Genomic DNA, 12,790 nt, shown 5'->3' with positions numbered 1-12,790 from the left:
ATAAACAGTTCAAACAGTTTTACTTAAAAATAATAATATTATTTATTATTTTGCACTGAGGTAGGCGACATGGCAAACGCCAATAATTATTACAATGTACTACTACGCTTTTGGTTTAAAATATTTTTTTATTTTTATTCGCGTGTTCTCCTAAACTTCATATGTTAGAAGTCAGTCTTAGTATACCTACAGTATACCTACAGTATACCTACTCTTCGTAACAAATTAGACATAACAATAGTTTGAAGTATTAATTTCGACAAATAGATGTATCGATAACAGAGTTATTGATCGTGTTTAGCTCAGTATAATCTAACATTTTTTTAGATAAAACTTTTCTTTCGTAAGCAAAAATAACTTGTATGTTAAACACGCGTAAAAGAAAAAATATTTGAACAAAAATTTAATAGTCGTTTTAATCTTCTCCTTTGATAAATTCAGATACCTACTACTTATTACAATATTTCATTCAAATATATTTTTGTTTATTACTGAAAACTATTTAAACTACAACTAAACTACACATATCTTTGTTCCCATTTTTTCCCATCTCTAGAACGGGCCACATGGCGAATGTATAAAAGATAATTTCCTATGAGTGCATTGTGCTCTGCGGCGTAGGGGAAGAAAATATGATATTAGCAGCGTTTTGCCACAACGGTTATAACGTGAACTCATAGACGTGGAAAATGCATTAAAATTGGAGTTATGAATAAAATTTATCTTTGCCTCTAATACAAAATTATATTTTTATCATCTTAAAAATATTTTAAAAGTTACCTAAAATAATAACATATTTTGTTTTTGAAATAAGGCATGTGACACAGTAAAGAAGAACTTTCATATTTTTTATATCTTTATCTACCCATTATTATTATTAAAAGCGCATCTGAATTAATTTAAATAATTCTTTTATTTGTAGTTGTTGTTGTTGTTGCATTGTTTGTTGCACCACAAGTAATGTAAATCAAAATTTCGATACATAATAAGTAATCAATACCGACGTATAACAAAACTATCTTATGTTCATATAAACCATATGATTGTATGTCGTACCTATATGTGAGAACACATGACATTTTTATTTATATCTCATAAACAAAAGTCAATTGTTCGCAGTTTTGTGTTACTGACAGTTAAACAAGAAAAGGTTAAAACATAACAAAAATCGGAGATTAACAAATAAATTTTATCCAGTAAATTCGTATGCATTAACACCATTTCAAGCGCGGTGACACCCATCGTGACACTCTTCGTTAACTACGAATTATAATCAGTATTCACATCCAATAATATTGCGATAACACAAAATTAACCAATTGCTTGCATTCAATATGACTATATTGTTCTGGAATACAAAAATACAATAATAACATGGAATAATGAAAGATACAAATATTAAATGAAAGTCGTAGAATTCTATAGCATTTCTGAGAGAGTAAGATATGTTTAGCAATACCATGTAGATAATGTATGAAATAAAATTATTCAACATTATGTCTCAATCAAATACATATCTTAATTAATATTTAATATAAGAGCTCTACTAACTACTCTACCAAAACCGTCCACTATATGAAACTTTGCCTTACTTTTAATAAATATGTACATCAGTTCTGCAATGTCTTGATTTTTCCCAAAAACATTGCAACCGGGTACGATACGCGTTACTAGCCCCCAATTAATAACAAGCTTCTCGTATTATCTGAAGCACTACAGAGTGATATTGAAAGTGGCGCTTGTCAAAATAAATTAAAAAGAGAAAAAATGCGCACGTGCATAATATGTTTCATTTCATGAAAATTTCAAGAACTATAATAGTGTGGCGTTTTCACAACCAGTAACACTTTTTGCGCATACAATAACAGTGGTCTTCTGACGCATTTCCTGTATTCACTCTTGACTGACACAAGTAATACCGTTTCATAATAATAATTGCCAACGAAAACACTCTAGGCGGCACGCGTCACTATTGTCGAATTGTACAATTATTCTGCGGAAGCCATAGGGCCGCGGGCAAAAAAATAAAGAAATATTTATTCACAGAACACAATTGCGTCGAATAAAACGATTAGCCGCTTTACGTTCAAAATAACTATTGGCTATTGACGACCACTGTTCCGCTTAACGTGCCTGCGTTTTATGACAGTGAAATTGCAGCAAAAAATATGTTAGCGGATTTAGAAAGTGTGTCAGATGCTACGTGCTGCATATCACATGAAATATCATCAAATTGTTGGTGTTCCGTAGAACGCATCGGTTATCATACCGGTGAAGCGAAATCGCAGGTTCGACGCCCGTTTATACAGAGACCTAAATGATAAGTTGACATTATGTTCCAGATTTTAGTCGTTGTGTTATTTTTACTTATGTGCTTCCATGGGTTGACACAGAAAAAGTCTTATTATTGTGTGTCGTGTAGTGGGATTATTATTGGTTTTCGTGCGTGTTTGAGTAATCTGTAATTATTTTGTGATTCAGTAAAAAAAACTTTACTCCTATTTTTTATTATTATTTGTGCCATAATTATTCGTCCTTAGTCGTCGTAGTTAGTTTTTCTATTTGTCCTGCGAATAAATCTAGTTCAAAACTAGGTATAAGTACTATTAAGATGAATTTTACGCGCACAATCATTTTCGTTTTAAAAACTTTTCCTAAGTTGTAAAGTAGTGACTGTTTGAATAATTTTCAATATTAAATATAAGCATATTAAATATTAAATGTTCAATTGTTGTTAAGAAGCTTAGATTCTACTTTTTGTTTGTTTGTTATTAAATTTTTAGTTCAAAGAAGAAAATTCCCTTCGGATTTTATCAAGACACTCCCTATCACATACTCGGTTGCACTTGCGAACTAAATCGACCGAACCAATTACTTTCCTTTTAAGCAAATTAACAGGCTGAAACCGTGGAAATTCAATCCAACCAAATCTGTATGTAAATGTATTGTAATTGCGTGCCCGATATTCCTATTACAATTTCTATGTTGATTAGCCGTGTAAGATCGAAATTTATGTTCGCCTCTCTAACATTGTTGCTACAGTATAATTTTGTTTATACGCTACGTTCAGAAGGGTTGCTATTAGATCCGATATAAGTTTCTGTTTATGTACCCGTATTTTGGAAGTAAATACGGGTTTAATTGCATTCTGATATGAGCTTCGACAAAACGATTTGTTGTCTCTCACTTCATTCTCATGTATTACAAATTGTTTTTGGTGTCACATACTATTAATACAACTTTTACTAAATGAACTATCGTATATTTTAATTCAGTATTATTTTTTTCAGTTCAATGTAAAACGTCATAAATTTTTAAGTATCCTTATAAACATTAATTTTAAATGCCGCTAATATCATTGAGATCTTTTATTTCAAATTAAAGCATTATTTAATATTTCTCAAAAACTTTTAAGTAATATCTTCTTTATTCACAAAATCGCAGATGCCCTTAAAAATGACGCAGCTGTTTTTAATCCCTAATATAGTTTTATATTGGTTAAACTATTCGAATTGAAAATAAAACCTTGCCAATGGTAAAGCCGAGCTGTAATCGTTGCCCAGTGCCGTTAACTGGTCGACTGTCACACTTAAAATAAATTACACCCTTGCGCAATTTCACACCCCTTGCAGGGCCACTAATTGAACCAAAACACACTTAAATTTTCTTTGTGTCTGGTGTAATTTTAGCCCAGATAGGGTCACCCGACCCAAAGACAATTAATGTTCTCAGGATTCGAGTGTAGACGCTTCAAATTGCAGTTCCTTATTAAGAGAACTGGAGATGAAGTTTAACACTGTGCTGCCAATTATTGTGAAAGTTTTAAGGGTCGGTTCATCTTTGCTGCCCGTAATACTCGCTGATTTTATTCAGTAACCAATTTGATTTAGCGATGATTTAACTGAAAATATCGTGCAGTTTTAAAATGTCAAGTTTATTATAATAAAAGGTTACTATATAAAATATTAAGAAGGTATTTTTATTGCACCGTAAAAATGAAAGTTATTTTTATATGATAGAAGAATTGATTCGTAATCGATCAGATAAATATAAGTAAATTATATTTTTCTTCATTTAAATCATCATTAAACATATATTGCAAATTGCAATATCTGACAATAAACGTTCTTACTTTACTGGTCAATGGTCATTCTTTACACAGTTCAGACAGTAAGACATAGTTCTGAGCGCATTATAATGTGAAGCTCGTTGATGGAAGTGTGAATAAATGCAAGTTGAACCTCAACACGTATGCGCTTGATGCCTCGTTTTGTAAGCGTTCTGCAAATGTGAATCTTCCGGTTAGGGTTGTTCGACTAGAGTGTTCTGGCTTTTGTGGGATATTCGTTTTTATCGAACTAATAATATAATGAGTATAATGACTAATGAGTATAATTCTCGGAGCGCTATGAGATGTGGCTCATCAAAAAGGTCCAAAAAAGCTCTCCTTCAAAGACGGCGATGCATGGGAAAATCCTCTGGTGTTGCAAATGTCCATAGGCGACGTTGTCTACTTTCCATCAAGTAGCACGTCTTTTTTATAGTTAGGCTCAAATATAAAAAACATCTTCCTTATTTTTATGTGTTTATGACCATTTTTTCATAAGTGACAACGCATCTACATACGAGTATAAGCGGTTTCAGGTATAATCCATGTTCTATTTCGAGTTGATTATAAAATGTTCATAATCACTGCTTTAAGTGACCTAAATTCTTATTTACTTGTGTGCCGTGGCGTTAATGAAACAGGGAATCCTGCTCAACAGCTATAAGCATAGAAGACGTAAACACAGTAATACATTCAGACCCCTGTGTTTTCCGTATTCTCTAAAATTTATATGGATCCCTAAATGGCACGGTAGCTTTTCCTACCACAACTTAAATCGACGGGTGGTAGCGTACGGTGCACCAAATGTAAATGGTAATTCTGTTTTATTCATTTGATTAAAGAAGTTTATTAGCTACTACACTTTAAGGCTTTGCAGACGTACATGCAGACGTTCTTGTTAAATCCTTTCCGCTATAATAACTATCTCAACCATATACAAATATGTAAATATATGAATTCTAGCGAACTACTGTATAAATATGTACAGTCGAAAATATTACCTCCTCCTTTTTCAAGTCGGTAATCAGAATGTCAATGTGGCTTAAGCCGAGCACTATATAAAAGTAGTAATACTTATTTCTACTTGGGTGCTGTAAACAATATGCTACGCGTATGCTGTTTCGAATTGAGACATTGGCTGCGTCGTTATATTACGACAAGTTCGAAGTACTTGTCATTTCTCCTTTAATACATAGAATGCTAATACAACTTGTTTTGAGGCACATTCTGTTTTTATATTTTGAACCAGGTCCCTCATCGTAATATTCCGTCAAAACACAATTATTTCGCTTTTAACTTAGTTCAGCTACACTTGACGCTTACATACAGCTATAAAACTGTATAAATGCGGCGACAATAAAAAATAACCAATAACCGTTTCCCGTACATCTTGTCACTCTACTATGCCAAGTCCGACCCAGATGCATATATTCATATTGTCGGTGACAATTATACGCCGCGTTATTTTCTGCGGGACGCGTCCGTTACGGAATTTTCCGCTCACATCTTTTGGCGACGTCTGAAACGCTCTTAATTTAATAGGGATCTTATTACTCAGTGGAAACACTTGTTCGAGTAACTGATACCTAGCGTGTCACAGTGGATGGAACCGAACCATGACTTTAGTATTCCAAGTTTCCTAGAAATGGGATGTAGTATTTGTACTGCCTGTAGTTTTGCCCGTTTTCATTTAAAATAAGATTGGTATTTTACGTGGTTGGTACTTTTAAGAAACGAAATAAATTGTTAATAATTGAGGGTTATGAAAAGCACTAAATGTAAGTTACCTAAATGTGCTGTTCAAAACTCATCTTATTAGAAAAGAGAGCACTATGCCAACACTAATAAAAATCCCTATTTTTTTTTTATAATATAGGAGTAGCAGACGAGCATGCAGTCCACCTGATGGTAAGTGGCTACTGCCGCCCATGGGCATCTGTAATTAATCCCAAATAGGATTAGATATTCCTACCTTAGGTCGGCCACAGATGCGCCGCTACCCCTGAGTACTAAGCTGGAATGCCTCGCAAAAGTCTGTCTCCCTTACCACGCCCTTCAAAATGGAACACAGCAGCGTTTAACATTGCTGTTATTAGGTAGAAATAGGTGTGGCGGTGGTGCCGCCGGAGTCGAACCACAAAGGGTTCTACCACCTTCGAGAATATTTGCTATTTTCTAAATAAAGATATTTGGTTTTCACATTCCTAATATCAAAACAATGATAATTATTAATCACAAAACATTATTCAATATATACACAGAGGCTTAACGTAACGCTGTCAAATTTCTTATCTTGAATTAATAGGTTATATTTCCTTTTTTACGTTGAGGTGGCAAAAAAGTATTCCTTCTCTTTTGGAAAAATCCATTTCTCATCATTCATAAAACACGAACGTTTGTAGGACAAGACGTGCATTTATTAAAAGCTCAATATTCACTTATTTCATTAAACACGTTAGGCCTAGAAGAGGCCTATCTTCAAAGCTAATCCCATGCATTACCCGATCAGTGGTCATTGGGAAGACACTACGCAGTTGCATTAACCTCTTGGTGCCATTGTATTGTATCAAGAGGCTTTAATTGAATTTAAAAGGTAATTACGATTCGCATTACCCTGGGAATAGAAACCTGGTATAGTTTAGCGCTTGAGTTACCTTAGTGCTAAGGTAATTGTGACGTAGAATCAGATAATGTTATTTCGTTTTGAGTGAAGAACTGTGCCCATTATGGCATGATATGGTAGTATGTGCATATTTAAATATATGTGCATAAATAAACAAGTAATTAATTTAAAAAATCAAAAACCCGACTGCACCAAAAAGGCTGAAGTAGAATTTCCAAAAGCAGTGAAATAGGCATTTCATTATTTTTATCCAGAAAGCCAAATACAAAGTTTCATAGTAGGTGTCTGCTTCAAAAACAAAAGATGTTCAAACAATATTATCATATTTTATCCTCGTAGTGTTCATTTACGCCATATAAAGAACCTATGTGTAAAATTCCAGCACGCTTAAGTTAAGCGGTTTCCCTTTGCGTTGATCTCTGGCACAGCAACTCTCTCATTTAGTCAGACAGTCATCTCGATGTGTATATACGAGTATATATGTACTAGCTGACCCGGCAAACGTTGTGTTGCCATATAAATAAAAAAAATGTTAAGGATGAACAACCCTTATCACTTAGGTGTAAAAAAAAAGATAGTGGCCGATTCTCAGACCTACTGAATATGTACCTATATAAAATTTGGTGAAAATCGGTGAAGCCGTTTCGGAGGAGTACGGTAACTAACACGAGAATTTTATATATAAGATATATTATATAATGTATATGTAATCTCCTCTTAATTTCCTTTATTTTGACACCCTACTCGATAGGTTTGGTTAACTTTTTTTAAAACGTGTCATTATTTTACCTCGTTAGAGGTAGCATTTCATTATTTTTATTCAAAAAGCCTGATACAACATGTCATAGTGTTTGCTTCAAAATTGACGATTGATTCAAATGAACTTTTAACCCTTATTTTACCCTCTACGGGGTTAATTTTTCGGAGGGGGATAAATAAGTGCGTCCTTGTTCCTATCCAGAAAGCCAAATACAAATTTTTATAGATGTTGCTTCAAAATTAAAGGATTTCAAAAAAACTGTTTTCCCCTATTTTACCCTCTTAAGGGTAGAATTTCCAAAAGGCCTTTCTTAGTACTTATTCAAGCTATATAGAGAACCTGTGTGCAAAATTTCAGAACTGTAAGGTCCTTGGTTTAGGCTGTACGTTGATTTCTGAAAAATGAAAAAGTCATTTAGTTAGTCAGTCATTCAGTCACCTTACTGTTTTATATATATACAAATATGTTTTTATAATCTCCGTTTAATTTCCTTTCATTTGATACCCTACCCGATAGGTTCGGTTAACTTTTTTTATTAAATGTCTTACTATTTCGCGCCAAAAATCCGCCATTTTGATTTTTTTTTACTAACACCTATCTAAGGACACTCGGGTCGTTGAGACAAATATAATGACACTTTAACTGTTGAAATTGATCCAGCCGTTTGTTAGATCGGATCAAATAAAGAAAGACAAACATACAAGATACGCGCGAAAAACATAACCCTTCCTTGGCAGTCGGGTAAAAAGGCTAAATTATTATTATTATTATGTGCATATTATAGTAGTAATTGGTTGATAAATACTTTTCCGAGTCATTTCTGGTTAGTCCTCAGTGGTAGCATCGCTTTATGACCGACCTCAGGTAAGAACCTAAATATTTTTATGTGAAACAAAAAAATACTAGTTATACAAAATTAATTTTCTATTTTTTATTTCAATATGTCTAATAAAATAGAAAGTTACAATGCTCTAAGCCTGGTTTCCTCTTGTACTACATAGTGGAAGCGACTAATAAATTCCTTTCAATTATTTTCCAAAGTCTACCCCAAATAGTAGCAAGTTATGCATTTTAATAACAGAACAGCATGTGTGTACGAGTATGTGTAATTATAAAAACAAACACATTCACAAAACCCATATACAATCGCAGGAGCCTAGATTCAATATTGCAACGCAGCTGCTGGGCTTAACCATAACACGCACACACGCACATAACTTATTACATAACACATAGTAAACACATGGATATAGATTTACTAGATGAAGCCTGGTAAAATATTTTTTATAGTGTAATTTTAATTGAATCCGATGGATATTTGTAATCAACCCCAGATGATATTAGATTCCTACCTACGGTCGGCCATAGATGCGCCGCTATCCATGCAGAATAAGATGGAATACCTTGGAAAAGTATATCTCCATATCCTTCAAACCAGAACACAGTTGTGTATAAAATTGCTTTTATTAAGCAAATGCAGATGTGGTTTTGGTGCCGCTGGAGTCGAACCACAGAGAATTCTACTACCTTCAGTGCCTTCCTGGGGTTGGTACCCCGAACCCCCAGTGAATAAGAGGCCGAGTTTAAATCTATTACTGCTATCATATACGGTAGCGAAACTCACTATATTTATTTATATTTACTCCATTTATTGTTTAAATAATATAAAAATTAAAAAAACACTTCTAGACCTAACATAGAGCAACTACAAACCGCGGCGACACACTGCCGTTACGCCGTGTCCGCTCAAATTGGACCCACTGTAATAATGTCCATATACACTGGCCGGGATTTTAATATCAGTTGGTGGTCGAATTTTTACACAATTAAATTGAAAATATTTTACTTTGAAGATTAGGGTCAGTGCGTTCGTTCTTTAATAACTGTATTGATATACTTTGAATTTCAAATTTAGTCTCTGAGGATTAATTAATATTATTTTTTTTTGTAATACAGGAGTAGCAGACGAGCTTGACATCTGTAATCAACCACATGTCGGCCACAGATGCGCCACTACCCCTGTGGACTAAGCTGGAACAACTCGGAAAATCATATCTTACCCATACCCTTCAAACCAGAACACAGAAGCGCTTAACACTACTGTTATGAGGCAGAAACAGGTGTGGCGGTGGTACCGCCGGAGTCCAACCACAAAGGTTTCTACCACCTTTATATGAATATGAACCTTCAGTAAATAAACTTATTATACATTAAAACGTCTTTTTTCTATTTGCCTATTAATGAAAAGAGATATAGATAAATCCTTATTAAGATGTGTGCCCAAGCGAGGATTGTACTTAGAATCTTTTGCACTATTACAACACCACCGTGTCACGTTGTGGTCTATAGCCACGACAAAGGGAATAGGGTTTTTTTTTTAATTGAAGTAGCAAATGCGCATGCAGTCCATCTGACGCTAAGTATCCTCTTTCGGTCATAAATATCTCCACGTCACCGCAACCAATTACAAAATATAACAAGGATTCTACCAGGAGCCATACATGCGTTGCTACTCATAAAGATTAAGATAGTCGGCTCATATGTTGGTCAACTGGCATCTACACCCCTTCGACGAAACCTTGGCTGTAGAACATAAACTCAATACGGTATTGTGCAAAAGGATATTACTATATTAATTAAAATTCTAAAATACCCAAAATGGATATACAAATTATTGAATTAAAAACCAACAATCCGCTTCTCACAATACAATATAAAACATAATTATAACCTACTGATATTCATATCAGTAGTTATTAACAATTGCGTTACCTATAAATTAAATTTGAGGTTTGATATTACACGGAAATTTCACCTCAATGGAATAAATTAATCGGTATATTCGGATGCACTTTGCACCACCGGCGGCCGAAATGAATGTTTTGATTAACAACCACCACTTGGGTTGTATCAATCAATTTAATTGGCTTACAACGCGTCGGTTAGTCTATTGTTGCACTACCAGCGAGCAAACAGCAAACGATATTAATTTTAATATTATAGTATTAGGAAAATTAGTCAGGAAATAATTTAAGAACAACGTATTAGGAAAACTTGTCAAGAATTTATTAATTAAAAACAAACGTTTATAAACCGAGAACATTTTACTTCACAACTTTACAAAGTTAACAAAATAACAATTAAGCATACAAATTATAAATTCGACAACAAAAGTGGCAGAGTAACGTTCTATACAATAGTCGGAAAATAACTGCCTAGAAAGCGATCTACAATGCCCTTTTATACGCCCCGTTTTACTGAATACCCTCATTTTAAGATTACATTTTCTATCTTCTGTTGACGTTCCTAACACGGCCTCTCCTGACGGTGTGGCGTCCTCGACACACTCTTCTCATGCACCTGTAGACGTCTCGTAGATCCAGGAACTGCCTCGTACGCGTGCAGTAGAGGCACAGGCGCGTTGACTGTCCTGACTGAAGTAGCAGACGGAGCTGTTGCCACGGCTAGACAAGGTGGTGTAGCGTCGTCTTCAATGTCAAACTCTGTAGATGAAAGAACGATATAAAGAAAACTGACAGAATTCAACCTTCTTAATCTAATCTTACCGATACAAAGTACGCCAGAGGAACTTTGATTCGGTAATACAACTGTTTCTGATGGCGAGGCATCCTCAACCGCTTCATCACCCAACAGCGGCATGCCTCGACCAGCTGCATTCAGAGGATTAGATTGTTCACCTTCTGTAATTGATCAGACACATTTAAGGTTTCATACTTATTTGTGTGTAATGTCCTCAGATCGTTGTTTTTGAGAAAGTAATTAGAAACAACAATTCAGAACCCTCATTACAGATGCAAGCGTGCACTCAAGCATCAGCAATAAGTAATTCAATATGAAATTTTGAAAAGAGATATAACAAAGATCTAGGCAAGAGAAAACAAAAAAGATGAATGTCGTGCATATGTCTCAAACTGCGCAATTTAAAGCACAAGCACGACACCTTTACAATGGCTAGCCCGTTCAGAAAACGTTCTAACAAAGTAGCACGCTGTATTCCCAATGCTCACCGATACAATGACCATTAGCAACACATCGCTTTTGCGGTAGGAGAAGCAAAATCCGGCCGAATCCACCTCAGCCTCACCGCAAAGGATGGTAAAGTAAAGCATAAAGATGCTCACCTCTATGCAGGCCACGGCAAAAAGTTTATTCTTTAAGTCAATAAAATTGGACATAGTAATGTCTAAACTCAGCGGATATAAAACAAACAGATACGAGTACCAATCACCCGGGGCAGTTCCTGTCTACGGAGTGCACCCTCATGACTCGTTAGGGGTCTACGAATGAGACATAACTTTGCATGTGTGAATCGGTACCCATAAAAGGTTGTTCCAACCCAAACTAATAATAAAAACAAAATGTTTGCCACACGAACGTCACACACACCGTGACTCATCACAGGTGTCCGTGGGTTCACTCTGCGTGTACAGTTGCACACAGCTCCAGGACCACATGTCTGAGCGACTCCAAGACAGCGTCCGAGCACACAAAGCAAAACACAGCATTCGCTAGGGTATGTTTCATATGCACCCGCAGAGTGAACTTTACTTACGAACAAAGTCCTACACATTGTGTAGTTGAGTACACTAACTAATACGTTTACCATTATTTTTCTTATTATTTCCAACTTGCTATAAATATTACACAGTTTGTTACACTTTGTTACATGTTCAATAGAACCGCGGTAAATGTGCTAAATACTAAAAATGTCTTATTACAAGCTCAGCCAATATCGTCACGCTGTCGTCACTATTATAGCCCTAACACTCGGTACCCAGGCATTACATGGACTTAGTCCACAGAGGCCGCAGCGGGTCTTACACTATATCCTTCCAAGTACCACAACCCGTCCCGGACAGTACCCAGGCATTACATGGTCTTAGTCCACAGAGGCCGCAGCGGGTCTTACACTGTATCATTCCAAGCACCAAAACCCGTCCTGCAACACAGTACCCAGGCATTACATGATCTTGGTCAACAGAGGCCACAGCGGGTCTTACACCTGTATCTTCCAAGTATCAAAACCCGTCCTGCAACACAGTACCCAGGCATTACATGATCTCGGTCAACAGAGGCCACGGCGGGTCTTACACCTGTATCTTCCAAGTATCAAAACCCGTCCTGTAACAGTACCCAGGCATTACATGGTATTGGTCAACAGAGGCCACGGCGGGTCTTACACTGTTTCTTCCAAGTACCAAAACCCGTCCTGTACGCACGATACCCAGGCATTACATGATTTTGGTCAACAGAGGCCACGGCGGGTCTTACACTGTGT

This window comes from Epargyreus clarus, unplaced genomic scaffold (assembly GCF_041222505.1).
Source record: "Epargyreus clarus isolate Ecla_fem2 unplaced genomic scaffold, WU_Ecla_fem_2.2 ptg000009l, whole genome shotgun sequence".
Lineage (NCBI taxonomy): Eukaryota > Metazoa > Arthropoda > Insecta > Lepidoptera > Hesperiidae > Epargyreus > Epargyreus clarus.
Note: the sequence above shows the minus strand (reverse complement) of the source record.